Below are 20,733 nucleotides of genomic sequence, written 5' to 3' on the forward strand. Positions count from 1 at the left end.
ATTGTTTAAGTTGGCAGGGATAGGAGGTTTACAAAGCAATGTAGAGTGTCTTGGAGATGTCCAATTAGCACCTCCAGGCAGCTCTGTTTGCACTTTAGGACAGAAAGAATCTCCTCAGGACTGATGGGAAGAGGGCGGAGCTGTAGTGGTGCTGAAAAGATCATGAAAGTATGCAAAAGTTTAATGAAATAAACTCATGACAACGTAAAAACTCTATTTTACAGAGAGAAATTCTGCAGCACAATGAAACATAGTGTGGAAAAATATTTCCCTAGGAATACAGAGTATCACAAAAGACTTGGGTTTGGGATCCTCGCAACTTGTGACTTAAATTGACTTTTAAATTCTACTCAGTTAACTAGTTTTGCTATCACTCGTGATATTTTTTTCTTACAAGAACAGTGTTGTTATAATGGGTCACTTCTGCAAACCTTGAATCTAGCACATAAAGTATGACCATGATTGTTTCCTTAGGAAATAAACCTCAGTAACCCAACTGGATTTATATCAGCCTATTGAATAACATAGTCGTGAATGTAGACTAATTTTCAGTTTCTTGGACTAGAAGCCATGGTCATTGCTAATCTTGGTGTCTGTCAGTATGTTTAGGATGGTCAGCAGAAAGGCACACTGACTTCAGCAGCCATTAAAGGAGATTACAATCTACCTTATACAGCACAGATATTGGTTAACATATAAATTAAAAGAAAAATGAGAAAAATATTGCTAGAAACAACGCAAATACTCCAATTGTCATTTGTGCTGCTCTACACTACATGAGTTTTATGGCTGTGATGACACAATAAAACAAATGCAGAAGTTTAGAGTTTTTTGTTTGTTTGTTTGTGAATATTTTAGGAATTTCAAAGTTGGTTGGGATTTTAGTGTGTATTTTTTATTCAATATTTTCAATACACTTCTGCCCTCTGTATAACGAGAGCAAACATTAATCCACTAGTCTAGATTTAAAATTCTGAAAATGTTTCAAGTTTCTTCTATGCATTTTCACATGCTCTATGGTGTATTTGTGTAATAGCTGTGAGAGTCCAGTTGTGCTCTGCTTGGAAAAGGGGAACAGCAGTGGTAGGATCATCTGGGTAATTCAGAAAACTGGTAAGAGAATTTGGGAACAGATAACCTCCCACCACAAAACAAGAGGCCCATGTCCACCAAAATTGGAAATCAAAAGAAGAGTCACTTTGTGATTTCTTGTGTGGATACATGCTATTAAAAAATATTACTTTTGGAAATAATGCATCTCATTGAGAACTGCAATATCAGAATTTAGATACAATAATCTTTGTTAAGGAATGCGCTGAAAATGAACATATCTGCTTACTGCTTCATAAACAGAGGGTGAAAGAGTCTGTTTTGTAAATATGATCTGCAAATATTTATTTTAAACAGCCTATAGCCTAAACACTCATCTACCCGAGTATTTTTAAATGTCAATTACTATAGCATCAGACAGCAATCTCACATCTAAAGGATGCTTTAAGGAGTTTGCCATGTTAAATGCTCTACAGCTGTAAAAAGCATATCTATTAAATGTTCACCATTTGATGCAGTTGTAGAACCTGTGTTGAATTAGCAAGCTAAGGGAAGGGCTACAAACTCCCCTACTGACTGCTAGAATACATCATATAAATTCAGCAGGAAATTTGCCGCAACTTTCAATCTTTAATATATCATTTTAAATTTCTTTTCCAAGCAACCCTGTGGAATGACTCCCATATTTATATTCCCTGCAGACAGCATTAGCATATTGTACTGAACATGATAGAGGTAAAATCCCTAAACATTATAATGGAAGTCTGAAGAATTTAAAGTCATGCAGAATATGAAAGCAAAAGAATGCTCCTTAAATTGCACAAGCTTTTTAATAGCTCATATTGTTGTTTTGTCTTCTGCTTATTTGTCTGTTGATTTTAGGGAACTGCATTTCAAATATTTCTGTGCATGCCCATCGGCTAGAAGTTTCATTTATTAAAACAAAACTCAGACCATTTTGCATGAAACAAATACATGAGAACTTAAGAGAAAACTTGGTGATACAGAAGCAGAAGAGTTAGCTACAGCAGCTACAAAACATAAAAAAAATATTTGCAATCTTAATTAACCTCCTACTCTCTCGTATCATCAAACCTTTTCTGTGTTCTAGGGCAGTAACCACCTACTCCTTCTAAATGACTTCGCTGAAGCCTGCAAATGCTATGTAACATTTATTTTCTGTTACACAAACATATGCAAATGCTTATCCATATGAATAAGCACACAGACACACCTCCAGAATAAAACTCAATCCCCTCCATCAAGGTCAGTCTCCTTGGCTTGAACAAGAGCCAGGTAGCATCCATCCCAAAGAGCCCAGAGTTTCATTAAATAGTGCCTTACAATGAGTGGGAAAGGACATACTAAAGGCAGATTATTAATAACAATCATCTTATACAGTCTGTTACAGGCACAATAGCTTGATAGTTTTGTCATTCTTCTCCCCATACCCTAGATTCTTACCGCCTTTGTATTTTTCCTTGCCCACATCAGAACTATGATCAAAGTTTGCTCGTGTTAGGAGCATTTTGTTTATTGTTTGCTTTCTCTTTCCACAGAAATAGTCTCAATTGACCACGTAGATACAGCTCACATTAATGTGAGCGCTATTAACATTTGTGCACACAATAAAAAATAATGACACACAAAACGTTGCAAAAGACGCAAAATAATATCATCAGTCATCTCTGGAATGGTTCTCATCCTTGAGAAAGATAATAAAATCCAAACACGTGGACTTTCCTGGATATTTCCCACACACTGTTTCAAGAGACATCTGTTCAAAGCAGAAATGTAGGGTAAATTACTGGAGGGGTAATAAATGAATAAATAAATAATCTGTATCTACCTCATTCCCCCTATAGATTACACTATTTAGAGCAATTTCTTTGGGGCAGTATTTGACCTTTTCTGCTTGCATGCCTTTCTCCTAGGTACAGGGGAACTCACAGAGAAGCACCACATGAACTCTTTGAGTCCTTTCCACCAGAAGCAGATGTGGACGTTTAGCTCAGCTTTATGTATCTGCAGACACAGAGCCATATTTAACTCATCTGTCCCACTTAAATCAAGGGCTTGTTATGAAGGGACATCCCCCACCGCCCACGGCAGCCTGATAATGACTGCTCAGTGAACAAATCTCCCTTCTATGTCGATATAAGGATAGCATATTGCACTGATCATAACCACATTAAAACCAGCTGCATTTGCAAACAGAAGCAAGGTTTTAATTTGAATGCCAGTTTATATTTCCACTATTTGACTACCTCACTATTACTCTCTCCTCCCCCCCCCCCCCCCTTTTTTTTTTTTTTTTACTCAAAAGCTACTGAGTATCTTTATGTTCACAGATTTTCATGTTAATTATTACATTTTCAGCTATTCCAAAATTATGAGGCATCATTGCAAGGTGGCAGCAAATTAGGGTTTCTTTATTTTCTATATGTGCTAAGCAGGTCAAACTACATCACCTATACGCTACATTCCTATCTGTTGTGAATAAACTCAGTACATATGGTCTGTTGAGTTTTATATGTTGAAGTTCCAGTAAAATTTGTTCACCAGTCATATTTGCTGCATTTCTTCTTATAAACACTTCTGCTTATAAACATTTCTGCTTATAAACACTAGATCTCTAGATGTGTATTCATACAACTTTTATCTCCAAAAGTAAACTTTTGACCAGTCCCATCAAGTTCCTGCAACATTATTATAATATCACTACTTGTAAATTTATGATTTTTCTCCTCTTTGTCTAACATTGTGTTTCTCAGTATCAATATCTTTCTGTTCTAAATCCTTCTGAGTCAATTCTGTCTCTATTTTTTCTCTTTTTCTCATTACTCACAATCTTGACCTCGCAAATTGTTGGTCCCTACATTTCTGCCTTTCACAGCCAACTGTAATTTTTCACTCTCAATGCATAAACCATGCACTAATTCAGTTTGTCACAAACGGCCAAACAGCTTTGACCAGCTCAGGTTTATTCTGGACACACAAATATCTGAGATTTGCAGGAGAGGTGGAAGGGCTGCAAGAATTGTCAGCAGTGGCTGCCTTAAAATTCCTAATTTACAGGTATTTTGTCAAGTTCCAGCTCTGAGATATCATTTTGGCCTGGGAGGAAGAAGAGCATCTCTGTTGTTACTTGATTTAAGAACAAAAATATAAGACACGGGAAAGGGTGCTTAGAGAGAGTACTGAGAGGCGGAATGTAACACATAAGGTAGAAGTTCATGCTCAAAATATACATTCATCTAAAGGGGATAAGAGTCTTTTTAGAAGCTGTGGAGGCAAAACTGCTCTCAGGAAAGCTTTCCCCATGCTCGTGGCACAGATAAGTCCAAAGAAACCAAAGATAGTGCTGAGAATTTCTCCTTCATCGGTAAGTCATAGAAGTAAATATTTGAAATCACTTCAACTGTGAATACAGGAAGACACGATGCGTCAGAAAATATTCAACCCCATGCAGGAATGGTCCGTATGGCCCATCTACTTCCCTTTCCTAGGGTAGTCAAGCAGGACACACATGGTGCAGTATGCACATGCTCTGCAGTATCTGATTCTGAAGATCCCAAAGGCAATGCGATGGCTACTGAGAGCTCCTACAAGTTTCTGCACAGGTGATGCTGGCGCATCAGTAGAGGTGTGGCCACCTCCTACTGCAGTGCCCAAAATGGAAGCAGTAGGACTGGCTTGTGTACTACTGGAATGAGGAGCAACAAGATCAAATGAGAAGAAAGTCATAACTAGTAATAGAGCTGATACATTTTACCACACAGGAAAAGAAATCCCTTATGCATTTAATAAGAGAGATGGGAATTGAGGCAGCACTGGGGGTCAGTTTACTTTATACAGAGCATTTAAAAGCTGAAAATGATTCAGCAGAATACTTCTGTGGAGATTTTAGGCCTTTGATTTGGAAGGATGGAGCAGAATATCTCTGAGTCCACCTCCTGCCTGCCCTTGACAGACCCTGTAGTGAAAGCTGATGGCTGGAAGACAGTGGGACTGATCTGGTCTGGGAGCTGAAGGGATCCTACATGCTGGGACAAGAGCAACAGCACACGGGTGACAGCAAACCTCTTCCAGGAGGCAGCTTACATTGAAACAAAACCTGATATGGAGAAAGAAAAAAAAAAAGACAAACAACAGCAACAACTAAAGTACAGAACAGAAAGCCAGGTCTGGGCAAGCTGTTTTGCTTAATAGCCTCCTTAAGGTATTACAATCTTGTAGGCACCAAAACAAAATCGCTATGTGGGGACGAGCTGAGAACGATGTGTTTTATCCAACAAGCAACAGGAAAAAAAGGGTTGCATAGCTGGAGTTCTATCTCCTGATCTCTGAAGCCCCAGTTCTCTGCCTCAGCATAGTGGTGTTTGTCAGATTAGTCTCTTTATACCTTATCTATCTGTTTACATGCGGGAATATTTCACATAGATATACTGAAGATAAGTAACATAAAGAAAAACAGTAGAATTTCCAAAATATCATTGTACTGTAAGCTTACTACTTTAGAAAGAAGTGTCTAGCATATTGGATAGGTGTCAAATAAATTGAAAGTAATAATATGATACATTATTCCACATGAGCCAAAGTCCCATGGAAATACTGTTAAGATAACACAAATTGTATCAGTTTGCCATTTATAGTGCAAGCATGGGTTTGTAGATAACCATCCCAACAAACCAAACCAGCACTCTCTTCGCATATTGCTGGGGGAATAATATTATTGAATAAATAACTTTGCTTCAACAAAGAAAACTGAAGCCATAAAAGTGTCCTAGTCAAATATATTCTGCACAGAATAACTGGTGTGGTCACTGAACAAATGGATATATCATATTCCAGGACTTCACTGAAATAATTAATGCTTCTGAGATTCCTCAGAGAAATAGCTGTCCAGCTACATGACTTTTTACATGCAGTACAGGTAATTATAAATTCAAATATTATGTCAAGCTGATAGAGACATGATATGTGAATGTAGTATGTCTTCTTATGGAGTATTTACAGCTATAAATGAGAAGTGTCTATTTCCACAGCAGAATATAAAACATATTTTTTAGAATGTTACTTATTAAAATGAAAGTTACGAAAATACATAATTCAGCACAAAGTAATTTGTGCATTTAAGTGAGTATGTGGCATCATTGAGCTCCATGGGGAAGGCTGTTACACAACTCAAATGGCAAACATTAGGGCTGTATTTGAGTAAGTGTCCCTGGGAACAGAGCTATCTCAAAAAGAGGAGGAAAAACCCTTGTTAATGTAAGTCCTTGAAGGTTTTTGTTATTTAAATAACAAAGTTTATTTCTACCTGCTCTCTTTTAAGCATGCAAATACTGAGATAAAAACGGAAATTTTGGTGTAGGTAAGTTTTTCTCCTTCTGTCACTGTTAAATGCGGATACTTCCTTCTGTTATACAGTTTCACTAATGTAATTATCCGTGCCACATTATGAGCTTGCTACCTAAAAGCAATTCTTTGACGCACTTAGAAATGACACGGAAAGGTCTTTTCTGGGTCCATCAATGTTTCATATTGTCATTAATGACCGAGGTGATAGAACATGGACTACAATTATTAAATTTGGAGGTGACACCAAGCTGAGAAGCACTGAAAGTACTCTGGAGGGCAGAATAAAAATTCAACACTATCCTGACAAATTGCACTTATGTCCTCAAAAGGAAAAAAAAAAGCAAGATGCAACCCAGCAGGGTCATGTGCAAGATGTTCAGTCAGTCAGGAATAACCAGCTATAAAGCAGAATGAGTAGTAGCTATGCAGAAAATCTGCAAAAATAAAGAGTTCCAGGGGCTCTTGTGAATCACGGACTGAACATGAGTCATCAGTGTCACCCAGCTGCAGGAAAGGCAAGCGCTGTCTTCAGACGTAGAAACCTAACTGCAGCCAGGGAGACACTCCATTCAGAACAAGCAAGGTCTCAGTTTGAATACCAGTCTTTTTGGCATTCTGCATCAATGAAATAGGCATTATTTAGAATGGATACAAAAATGATCAAAGGCGGGTATTAATGTAATAAACAAACAAACAAATAAATAAATAATCAATCTACAAAAAAACCCCAAGCAATTGTAACAACAAAAACAAACAAAAAATAATAATCTGCCAATAGCATAAGCTTAGAATCATAGAATCAAAGAATGGCTTGGGTTGGAAGGGACCTCAAGGATCACGAAGCTCCAACCACAGCCGGGGCCACCAACCTACATACCTAATACTAGACCAGGCTGCCCAGGGCCCCATCCAGCATGGCTTTGAACGCCTCCAGGGATGGGACATCCACAGCCTCTCTGAGCAGCCTGTTCCAGCCCCTCACCACTCTCATAGAAAAGAACTTCCCCCTGATATCCAACCTAAATCTTCCTTCTCTCAACATAAAACCATTTCAAACTTAAAACCAAACTTAAAAACTATAGGCTTGGATATGCTGTGTTCGTTAAACTTTCAGAATTTGAGAAACAAAATGTTAGAATAGATTTCCTTGAGAAATCTTCAATTCAGGAGAAGTTGACGTGTCAGGAACAACAAAACTGATCTGCTTTAGGGCAGAAAGGTAGACTGCACAAATTCTAAAATCCACTGTACTTCTATGAGTTACGAAGGTTTATTTTGCAATGACTTTTCCAGGCGTGACCAACTGAAAGCTTCACATGAAAGAAAGCATGGAGTTTTCTTTCAGCTTAGGTTATAAAAATGGTTTCTATTTTTTAAGAAGACAGGGTTAGAAAAATATTCCTAGGCTCCAAAATAGTCATGGACTTAGACTCAAACCTTCAAAAGTTCTTGAGAAATCCAAATCCCACGATTGGAGTGAGAATCCATTTCAGCTCCTGAGAATCTTTAGAAGAGCAAAAAAAGTGACTTTAATTCCTGGTTATCCTCTATATTCTAAAGCAGCATCAGGAAAGTTTAACTTTTTGAAAGCAAAATGAAACACGCAATTTAAAAGATGTTGAAGGAATGACAAAGCTGGGCATCTAAAATAAGCTCCACTGTTGTATTAGACTGCTAGTGTTTTAAACAGAAATGAAATGGAAAACAAAAAAATCACAGAAAAGTTGAAGTCTCTTATGTGTATTCTATGATCCTGACCAAAAACCTGCGTTTTCAGATAGAAAATTACTAGGTAGGAATTAAATACCACTTAAGAGAAAAGGGATTATTAATACTGTATCTACACATATTTTTACTATATTTTGATTGAGCTGACTGGATTACAAATTTCATATGATGGTGATTGTTTCTCCTAGGTGAAATAAGTTTTCATCTTTACAAACTGTCGAGAAAAGCTTACCTATAGACAAACTGTACTCAGTTAGCCTTGCCATGACGTTGTTAAAATGCTATTCTCTAGAATTCCAATACAGATTAAATAAACACAAGGCAAGAAGGTAAATATAATTTTACTGCCTCATGTAGTTGCTAGAATGGTCTAATCTATGTTCTGTACGGAAACATCTGGGAAACCTGCTCTAGGATGAAAAGTAAGAAGTAGAGTATATGCCAGACAGCAAAGGGAGAAGAATGTTCTACAATTTCTGCAGCCGATAGATTAGAAATAAGCCATGAAAATGGTTATAGGGAAAATTTTGCTGTATATATGAAAATAATTATTTATATTTAATATATAGCTACAGTTGTGGCACTTGAAATGCAATATCTGTTGTAACATTCACCATTTGATTCAGATTTCAATGGCAGCTCCCCGGTAATGTCATATTTGAAATGTCTGAACAGAGCACTTAGGGAAAATCCAGTCAGCAAGAAAAAATAAGATGTGAATGTGAATGTGCTTGTGAGCCATCCAAGTAACGTGCTGAAAGTCTTTGTCCTTGACAAGCAGAAGGAAAAGCCAAACACCTGTCTCACTCTTATCCACTATCTATCTTTTTAATATCAAACACCACTGCACTTCAACAGATACTTCTGTCTGTAAACACACCAAAAGAGAACAAATGCCCACATATGACTGCATTTTGTAAATCTCATGCAATCATATATATTTTTTAGAATGGGCCTGTAATGGAAAGCTAGCAATTTGTTTGGGGATCATAAATCCAGAGCTTTATCTACAGTCATATTTTATCTTCCCGTTAGCAAGAACAGATTTTCCAAACCAGAGAAAAAATACAGCTGATTTTACTTCTTGAGGAAGCTGCGTATTTGAGAAGTACTTGATCATATGAGTAGGATATGGACACAGACTTTGACTGGATTACTTCTGAGCAATGGCTTGCAGCAGGAAAACTGTACAGTGCAGCAGGGAGATGCATATGGTACCCCTCTCATAAATACTGTGCACACACCACCAGAATGAGCTGCTGGATTTTAATGGCTATTAGCTGTAGGAGCGCCGCAGCAGAAAGTTAACTGGATACTGCTCTTTCTTCGTCCTCCCTCCTTTAATCAGAAATCATGGGCAGCAATCTCCCTAACACACTTCTAAACTGGATCCTTCACTGATATGTGCAGGTCGATGGGAAGAAATGTGCTGTCGTATAGTTTGGGCAGGGGGAAGATCTTCAGCTGCATGCTCTGCTTTTACTAAGACGTGCACAAGGTCTCTGCAATACTGGAATGGAATTTTTGATGAATTGCCTGGTGGCGAATTTGAAATACTAGCCTGGGGGCCCCGATGAGACATAATTCATTCCAGTAGCTAGAACAAATCCAGCTTCTACATCCATTCCTCTAAAGTCATTATTGACCCAAGGGAAAATGCTAGCCTTAAGCAAGTTTTAATAAAGACTCTGGTGGAGTAGTTTCTGTAGCACTAAATGCGATAATGAGAAACAAGCCACTTAGCTGCAATAGACCCAGGACCTGTATATAACCCAAAAGTCAGTTTTCTAAGGTTCTTGGGATTCTTTCCAGAGATGAAACAGACATCCAGAAGAGATTTAATTACCTTGCTGGCTAATTTGTTACATAAAAATCAGTCAGGCTTAAATGGACCAATATTCTGCTTGTCTTATATGAGCATAATTTATTTTAATACTGTTTCTGTGAAGTAAAAATGTCCACAGAGTAATAAAGTCTGGGTTGAAAACTGAGGATTTTACTAAACCAATAAAAGTGTGAACATCTAAATCTGGTCTTAAACACTGCTATGCCTTGGAACTTTTTGCAGTTCATTTTAAGCAATAAGTTTATATCTGTTTCTGATCATAAGGCCTAATACCAAATAGCATTGCTGATGCTGCAAACTGTGGTAGTTGGGAAGTTTCTTACACGATTACTGGAAATGCTCTATGAAAGAAATAAGCAAACAAAAGCAACAGCAACAGCAACAACAACAAAACTGCAACACAGCAGGCATTCTTTTGAAATTCGACCTGCTTTTCATTAAAATGATAATTAAAATATTATTAAACGTCCCTCCCTCTGCCCCTGTTTAACCACCAACTGCAAAATAAAACCTTCGTAGACAGTGAAAGTGATTAGAAAATTAAACTACAGTCTTTATACAGAGTTAGAGAAAAGATCCTTTGTGTGACTGTTATGATCATTAGTCTCTGTCCCAGGCAGAGCAATCACAACCTTTTGTGCCTGCTGATGTCTGGCATTCACTCACAGAGAGATGCCTTGTTTTATGCCTTCACATTCTACACTCAAGTATGTTGTGAAAGTCAGCAGAGGAAAATGGAGAAATAAGTCTCCTCTCTGCGGATGTTTTAATAATAAAATTGATGGGACAGAACTGAAGCACAAAGGGGAAAATGAGAAAATCCTCATTTCCGACTGTAAACCCATGGTCCTGCTCTTCTCCTCACCCAAGACAATCCTAACCATCGCTGTATTCATAAACAAATATCATTCAAACTTTTAAAAAGTTTACTCTCGTATTTATTGTGTATAGGGACAGTAAATACTTTGACAGGAAGGATGGGGTAGGATGGGCTCCGTGGTTTAGTCAAGTCATTAGATTCCAAGCTAGCGTGTTGTATTTTCTGCCATTTGTTTCACATGAGAAGTAAAAATAGAATAGGTACTCAGCCTTTTTATGAAAACTCCTAAAATATTTTTAAAGTTATGGAGGAATCAGTGTGTGCTTTATGATCCAGGAGAATTGGTGCTTATGGGCCTCTTCTCTTTTTTTTTTCCTTTTTTTTTTTTTTTCCTTTTTTCTTTTTGGTACTACTTGAGTTCAGATACTATGCAGTGATTTCAATAAAAGTAAAAGTGAATCACGTTTCTGTGAAACTCTTGGCCGTTTATATAGATGAGATGCAGTGGCGGGCGAGGGGGGGGGGGTGTAAAGAAAATATTTCTAGTTTGAATGGAGATTAAATGTCAAGAAGACTGGAGTTGCCATCTACTGGAGTGTGCAAAGAATGACAACTGACATGTAAGAATTCGGCACTGAAGGCATTAGTCAATGTAACAGTTGAGATATATCGTGTACTGCTCCTAAACAAAAAATAATAAAGGAGATCTCCAAAGACATGAAATTATTCTCCAGTTTTAGCTGCTGAACAAGTCAGGAGATGCATGAGGAAGCAGTGCTGAAACAATCTCATTTGCCTAAGTCTTTTATCCACGTTCAGCAAAAGATTATACTTATCACTTCTCATCAGAGCACAGATAATTCCACTTTCCAGCTTCAAAAGCACAAAACAATGTCAGAATGTGAAACACAGAGAATGGTAAATTCTTCAAATAGGAGTATCTAATCAGAGCTGCAATTCGAAATCACCACTTCTTTATGCAAGAAAATATCACAGAATATCCTCAGTTGATGAAACAATGACAGACATAATGCCAATCTTCTTAGAGTTGCTTATCATCAGAGACAGATACTCAATATTCACTGTGCAGTTGCAATAATATGCACTGAGTTCACATGCAAGAAAAATAGTATTTACTCTTCTGCTTGTAGATGATGTAAAGTAGTTTTCTACATATAACTCATGTATGAAAAATAGCCCCATTATTTACATATGGAAATTCATAAAACAAGTGTTTACAGCAGGACAGGTAGACAAAATAGATGTCTCCGCAACAGGTCAGAGAAGACAAGAAAGCAAACGAGTCCTTGAAGTGATATGAATGAAACTGCACAGAATTAGCAGGAGACACGATGTCAATGACAACTACAGCCTGGAAATTCAGCACTTTTGTAGACACAAGCACAACCTGTCCCACCTCACAAGACCAAAGCCGACATAAAATCCAATTCACATGCACTGGGATGTTTTGAAAGCAGTTCTATATATTCCCAGCTACAGTGAAGATGTTTATTAGTCTCTTATTAAATATTTTATACAAAGTGACAGGACAGAAGTCTCTGACATGTGAACTATGTTATTATGATTAATGGAGTTCATACATAAAGGGTTATTTCTCTCGAAAACGTCAGATTGAATAATTACTGGAATTAATCCCAAAGGGCTTCAGAAAATTTTCTGCCCGGTTTCAAGTCACATTTTTATCACATTTTTTCTTTTGACTAGAGGGCAATCTTTAATTGCAGTTTTAAGTAAAACAAGTACTGTAAGCAATTCATCAAACATTATGAAAACTGATGTATTTTTCTAACAGTCCTTGAAAACAGCTAATTCAGTTTTTATCATTGTCTCTAGGCAATGTAGCAAAATCCAATCCATAAACCAGTTCTGTTCTGCCTCTGAAACAAAAAAGCATCCTGGTCATATATTTTATGCACCAGGTTAGCTCTAGAATATCCTGGAATTGATATATTGGAATATTACTGGCAATATTATTAAGATAAGTAGGGAACAGATGATAGCATTATTTGGTCTCTTGGATTTCTGAAATCTAATCAGTATTTAATGGACACAACGGTGCCAGAAACTCCAGAAAGTCAAAGAACATATCTCAAAAGACTCAGCTGAATGTGCTTCAGGGAAGCTTCCCAAGGTCAGCATTACTTTGTGATGCTGCAGAAGCATCCAGCAGGATCCATGATCTACCAGACTGAGGACCATGGAAAAGAAGCATCTATTAAAGGCATGGTGCTGTTTTATTTGTGAGTTTTTGTTGTTGCTGTTGTTTTTGCTCGTTTTTGTGTGTATGTATTTCATTAAATGCAATGGAGTGATAGCTGCTTTTGTAGCTGCTATCGATATTATATTAATTGGGCAGAAGGTAAATAAATAAATACCACCCAATCTTATTTGCTACCTCTGGCCTTATAGAGGCTTTATCCCATTCCATCATCAAAGACTTCTGAAGCTCACTGCCTTCATGGTCCTCACAGCCAAGAAAACAGCTTGAAGGGTCTTCTTCTGACCTCATGTCAGTGTGTGGTCTAAGCTCAGCTAACAAAATAGCCTGAAGAAAGACATGACCAAACCTCAATTTTATAGGCTGCTTATCTGGTACAACTGTAATTCACTTGTTCTTGTCTAGCTATTATTGCCTCGAACAACCATGCTGTGTTGATTATTGTCACATTCATTAGCACATAGCAAAAACAGACTCCTGCTATGCTAGGTGTTATACAGGAAGAGACAAACCTTGAGATCGAGAGTTGGAAACAGAAAAAACAACACATTAGATGTAGGAAGAGTAAGGTCATGGAATAAACAACAACAACAACAACAAAATAAATGCAATGCAAATAGAAGTAGCAGAGCGAGGATCAGGACACACAGTATAGCTTTCAGTATGGTATCTTTTTAAAAGCTCCCTACCTTTAAGTGCCTCCTACTGCTCAGCAACTGAATTCTGACATATTCAGAACACTACCACAGCTCCCTTGGTCACGTATAGTCCTCTACTTGCTCATTCCCTAAATGACCCCACTGGAGCAGTATGTGTGGTGATGGCAGGATATGTTCCAGGTGGATGGAGGACAATACTGGGGAGATTTGATAGTTGCATCTCTGCCCAACATCTACATGGCTGGAGGGAGAAAAGGAATCACTGTGTACAACATGCCGTGGGAAGTGAACCCTCAGCCTGCATTTATAGACTGCACCAAACAAGGACATATCTCAAGGATCTCCCATCAATCATTTCTCACATCTTTAGGATTGCTCTTTGCCATATTACTGATATAATCATAAGAGATGGTTACTCTTCCACAGCCATGTGTGTAACTTACAGTATCCAATTAAACACCTTTTCAAAAACAAAAATCTCTAAATAATGGGGAAAGATCTACAATATATCTTGAGCCACAGGCATTTTGCAGATACTGACCTTTGATTTTGATTTAGAAGCTCTAACTAATAAAGCTTGGCACTACACCAAATCCGAAGAAAAAATCAAGCACTCTCTTGTCAAATTATAATTAATTTGCACTACAAAAAAAGAGCAGAAGTAAGCCAAGTGTTCTTTAAAAATGGTCTACAAGCACAGAAAAATATCCTATATCTTGAAAAACAGGCTGATCATTTTCCATCTTTTTGAGTTGATTGTGTTTTTCCACTTGTTTAAAATACAAATCGAGTCTTAAGGAACAATAAGTTATTATATAATATGAATATTAAATAATAATACAGCAGTACAAGAAATTCATCATTTCACCTCTAGAAACATACATGATGTGTAGGTAATGTACATCTTTATCATTCCATGTATGTTCCTTATATGATTTACATACTCCTTTTCAGATAAGTTCAGGACCTTTAGGTATGCTCACTCAGTTGGGTGTATATTTCTATACATTTAGTGAGAGTAAAGGATCAACACAGAGCTCTGATTACATTGTAATCAGTCTTACCTATAGACAGACAGACACACTGAAATGAAACTGAACAAGAGGCAGAAAGGCTCCATTAAAAGCCTGCCATTGGTTCTAACCAAACTAAATTAGTTGTTGAGCAAAGCTAGGTGTCTAAGGTTACATATACACCACACACTTCACACTTCCACCTTACGAATATGCTTGATATTGTTTCATTATTTTTAAGTTGTTTATAAAACAGGCCAGGTTATCCTCTATTTTAAGAAGGCATGACATCTTTTGTTATGCCTTTAAATATGTCCTTCTGAGACCCATGACCCATGATTATTACTCTTAGACATTACATCAGTTGCAAATAATACGCAATTAAGCCATAAATATTTCAGGTAGTCAACCAACCGTCTTCTTTAAGTTTGACTTCTATGTGAAATGTGAATTTTCAACCTGTTTAATGCTTTGTGAATTCTGTGTAATGATTCAGATTCCCTCCAATATCCCAATAAAATGTAATACAAAAGCAATTGCAATTTCAACAAATTTTAGCCTGAGTTTTCCCTTCTGACTATGGATCTCGTCAGAGCAGAAGGAAGGAAACATAAAAATACTTGCCTTCTTTAGCTGCCAAGATATACCAACAAGCACACTGAGAATAACTGAGAATAATACAGTCTGCCAAGGAGCCGATTGCCTGCTTGCTATAGGCGCTCTGCTACAATCCAACATCTATTTCTATGATTCCATATTTAGCTAATATTGTTCAGGTCTTAAGTAATTTCAAGAGTCAGACCGAAGAACTTCCATGCAGCACGATCCAAAAGTACAGTTTCCCAGTTTCCTCACACTGACTCCTTTGGAGTCTTTTAGAATAATACCCTCTGTAATGGAAGAAAACTGCCTGGGGAGTGGTGGTATTAGAATTAGGTGATTGCTGAGGTCCCTTCCAACTCAAGCTATTCTCTGACTATGTGATAGGATTTTATGATTATAAAATTCTTTATTTGATTCCAAAATACTAGTTTAGCAGCAGCTTCAGTACCAATCTATATTTGTTATAGTAAGGTACCTACAGAGGCCAGCATAAGATTAGTTATTTTTTATGATTGTACATTAAAATACATTTGGAAAGAAGCAAAAAGAAATGGATTAGGAACCAAAATTTGTCTTATACTGAAAAGAACAGATTTTCTGCTCTGGAAAAATTTTCCAAGAGCAGTTCATTCATTTGTAAAAAGACTTTCCATGAGATTGCCAGGAACAGCTTTTAACTTGTTCATCCTAGCTTTTAATAATTCATTTCAGAAATTCCTCTTGATTCTGTTTCTTTCATCTTAAAAGTTTGAAACGTGTTTACTGCCACCAAAGCTATGTCCTCAATAAAAATGGTGACCTGTTTTGCATCAGGATGCAATCCCCATGTAATACATACGACTTCAGTACAGAAGGGGCTTATTGGCATGGCTATATCAATGTCCCCAACTGAGACTTGCCTCTTCCTGAGTAACACAAACCATTCCAGGGGAGTGGAATGTAGGATCAGTCTAAGTCATGGGAACAAGATGGTTTAGAGCCATAACTGATTTGGCTACTATGGACATTTTTCCATAGTCCTAAACAACTCTGCTAGTCTGCCACTTCGTGTGTTTTCATAACTGAAACATTATTCAACCTCTCTTAGGGTTGCTGAATCTAATGGTGATATAATAACGAACCAAACAACCAAAACAAGGTGGTTTCCACAGTTCTCTTGGGTTAGCTACAACCAGGTAAGAAAAGAGAATTATTTCAGTGCAAATCAGTCTTGAAAAACAAATAAGAAAGCAGTTAGCATCATAGTTTATTAAAAACAAACGAAGAAACAACAAACCTTACAGATGAACTAAGAAAAGCAGATATATTCCTGTGTATGGATAAGCTGCAATACTCTTTGTTCTTAAGCTAATTGGAAATCAATTGCATTTCATTCACTGGCACATCCAGAAATGCCTGGGAAGCTCTTGAAACAAACCTTTCTGGAGCATCTAGCTTAACATTTCTGATGGTGGAACTAATTGATTTCCAATTAACTATGAGTAACTAAAACTATCACAAATGCTAATCAATGTTCTTTACAAATACTTCCTCCTAAACTTCCAAGGACATTTTTGGAAGTATTAATTAGCAAGAGTTAATTGAAAACAAAGGTAAAATAATTCACTTTACATGTGAAACAAGAGTTTCAACTAGGTGGTAACCTGACTGTAGCACAAATCTTTGCTTGATGAGGATGCTAAAATGATCTTCAAGAATATGATGACTAATGAAAAAGGATAGCACATTTATTTTTATAACAACTCATTTTTCCATTATACCTAGACATTAACAACCAATAACGTTGCCCAGAGCTTTGACATCACATTCAGAAATGCATAGGCAATTTTCACTGATACCTAAAAGAATTAGTAACTCTATGGCTTATTCGAGTATTCTACAAATAATGAAATATTCTACAAATAATGGAAAGGTGAGAGGTTCTTCATCTTACCACTGATGTATTTTCCTAAGAATGGACATTTCTGTACTGCATTGGCAATTCTACACATAGGTCACTTCCATGAGTGACTTTATAGAGCTATACACGAATATCTGCTATTGAATATGGCTGATGATGATAACAGAGTGGCTGTACTGAGAGATAAAAAGTGTTTATTGTATTGTCAAAAACAATGAGATGATTTACATAAGAATATCTACTGTTTAAATGCAGTATCAAATCCAACGTGTCTGTTCTGCACTGCAAGAAATGAATGGTAGTTATGACTCTTAATTTGGCATCATGAGTGTCCAGCACTATTTTGGTCAAGAACTTCTGTAATACCGTTTATTTTTACAACTCCTAAAAGAGACAAATTATATAGGGGATGGCCTTCTTATTACCCGAAACCCTAAATTCTATATAGAAGGGAGAGCTGACCAAATGCCAGAGATGGCCAGGATATGAACATCAGAGAAATACCAACTTTAATTTGCTTTACTTGGAGTCACATCTCTTCCTTCTCCTTCTGTTTTTAAATGTTTCCTTTATATGAAATGCTATGGTTCAGTGCACCTGAAAATTAAAGACTACTTTGTAAGATCAAGCTTTGAGTCTGCCCATTCATGAAAGGAAATTAAAATCACCACTAAAAGCTCCACTTTTTATTATATTGATAGAAACCACTCAGAAAATACCAGAAGGAAGAGGAATACTCATTACTACATATGTACAATAAACAAGACTATTTATGGGTGGTGGTGGTAGTTAATACATTAAAAACTTTTGCATATATATTTAGACATTAGGGTCAAGATTCTGATTTTACCCAACCTATTCCAACCCTCTTAAACTTGGGGATGACTCCAATAAATGGCTTACCAATAAAAGTTTCTAAAACTTTAACTCGAGTTGCTCTTCTGTAACCTACTTTACATTGATTTAATCAATCTCTCTTAAATACTTAGAAACTTAGTTTGTGCTTCTTAAGATTGGTTTATAATAGCTCATTTAATAAAGCTAATTTAAATCCACTAATTTATAGAGATTTGCCAGAGGCTTTGAAACTTCAGAAAATGTGTAAACTTGACAGTTTGGCTGTGATAACAGCTCTAACAGTGGAAATTAAGCCCTTTGTGTTACAATGAAGTTCAAAATGGATTCCCAGTTCCATAACAAGAAGAAGTACATTTCAAAAAGTTCTAAAAATACAGAAGAAAACCAAATTTACAAAGGTATTTCAGGGACATGCTGAACATTCACCCATGTTTGTCTGTTCAGATTCCCATGCCCCATTTCTTGCACTCAGTCATCACTCTGCCTCAGCATCACAGCTCCCAACATACACTGAGGTCTCTAGTTTAAAAACTACCTGGATTGTTTTTTTACAAACACATTTTTGGACAAATAACAGCAAAGTCTCTCATGCAATATAGCTCTGACAGAGCTGTGAGATTCTGCTTAGGGCCATTAATTCTGGGTTCCTAATTCTAGTTGTCAGCCTTCCAGCTAATGCTAGATAGGTTTTCTACTGTCTGTTCTAATTTCTACCTCTGGTAACCAAATGATAATAGATTATATGCCAGCATGGCAATAGGCAGATTGGTTAGGACACAAAATGTATCCCAGGCTATTGCAAGAACCATCACAGAAAAAAGAATTCAGCTCTTCACAGTGATGTATCATGGAGTTTCATCTCTTAAAGTAGAATGCTTCATTTTATACATAGTATTTAGATGGTAACTAAGTGATGATTATCGTCATCTGATTTGCAGAAAATGTCAGCTTTCCTTGAATACAGAATGGAAATTTTTAGGGCTACTTTGGCAGATCTATCCCCAAACTGTTAAATGGGAGAGGACATTAAGATCCACCTCACTAAGACTTACAGGGTTTCAGTTTTTAAGGGATACAACCTCAATGCTGTGAACCTTTGTTCAGTATTTATAAACTTAAAAATAGTCTTCCCCCCCACTAATTGCATCAAAATATTTGGAAATGCAAGCTAGCATGCATTATTCTTGCACAAAGGTGTTTTTAATCACTACTTCTGCTTCTGTGCTCTTTCTCTCCATTCTGTCATTGCTTTCCCTCCTACCTCTGTGTACTCAGAAACAGAATTAAGGTGTACTGCAACCAGTGGACACTTGCATAAACAGCCTGCTTTGAACAAGACTGCACGATCTTGGGAGAGGGAGAACACATTTGGCTCTCTTGCCCTGCTACAACATACAAGAGGTTCATACAATATTAAAGCATCACATTTTTCTTTGAGATCCCTGAAATGTGAAAAGCAGAAGGATGTGAATGAATAAACCAGATTGGGAGCATTAAAGTGCATCGATTCCAGGGTTCTGAGACTGCAGATGGAGTGGTTAACATTTGTCATTTATTTAAGAGTGGTTTGAGCAAATACATTTGTAATGAATCTCTTTCAGTGACTTTTTATGAACGAGAGACTAAGTTTACCGAGACTTCTGTAAAACAACTTCTACTGCATCAAATTACTGCATTCCTTGATCTATACCAACACACGCACAGACAGCAGACAGCCACGCTCACACACATGCATAGCTCCAGCATTCCATACCTCTGCAACAAATACTTCAAAAAAAGAAGACTTAAATATTAGCATGGCTGTGAAAAAGAAAGGAAATGTAACATTTTTGCCCTGCCTTCAGTACTTTGCAACCAATCTTGGCTTGAGGAGAAAATCAGCACAATCTTCTGCAATACTTGTATTTCCGAGTGAAACTTCTTCATAGAGGATTCATGCAGGATTGTGAGCTGTCAGCTCTGATCGCATTCATCAACACACAGCCTTTAGATTCTATTTCATAACAGGAAAAGAAGATGGCCAGCGTTTTCCTGACAGAAGTAAGTATTGTACGTTTTTCAGTCGGTAAAAATTAGAGTGAGAGCTCATTGCCGACGCATTTCCCATTGATAATGAGTGCTGCAAATTACCAGGCAAAAAATTATTTTGGTGCACGGAACAAAAAGCAACACAATCTGCAGAACTTAGGAAGTGATGGGGTCTTCCACCCCTTCTTTGCATGCTGCTGACATAGTCAGAGTAACCTATATGCTGATCTGATTCCGAACGCACGGTATTCTTTATGCTGCAAGAATAATAGATAGTTTTGTGTGCCATAGCATACAAGAAGAAAAAAGCAAGCCTTTAGGAAAGGCATGTGCTGAACACACAGAGAATATGCAGGATGGAAAAAGACCAAATGTAATTAAAGCTTATAGGAAAGCAGACGTTCCTATTTGCAGAGCTCTGGCTGCATTTCTAAGAGAAAGAATGCACAGAATTTCAAATCATCCTCTATTTAGACAATGTCAGAATAAAAACACATTCCGCCCCCCCCCCACCCCCCCAACTCCTTTCAACCTCAAAGTCTCCAAAAGGCAAATATCCTCAGATTTATAGAGAAAAAGCAATCCGACGGCACTGGTTTACATATTCCTTCCCAAACCAAGAAAT

General features: G+C 37.2%; 1 protein-coding gene across 7 annotated transcripts in view; it reads right to left on the reverse strand.

The window, feature by feature from the left end:
* CTNNA2 (catenin alpha 2) overlaps positions 1-20,733 on the reverse strand; it is a 454,729-nt gene that overhangs the window by 124,112 nt on the left and 309,884 nt on the right. The window lies entirely within an intron of this gene.

This window comes from Gallus gallus, chromosome 4 (genome assembly GCF_016699485.2).
Source record: "Gallus gallus isolate bGalGal1 chromosome 4, bGalGal1.mat.broiler.GRCg7b, whole genome shotgun sequence".
Classification (NCBI taxonomy): Eukaryota; Metazoa; Chordata; class Aves; order Galliformes; family Phasianidae; genus Gallus; species Gallus gallus.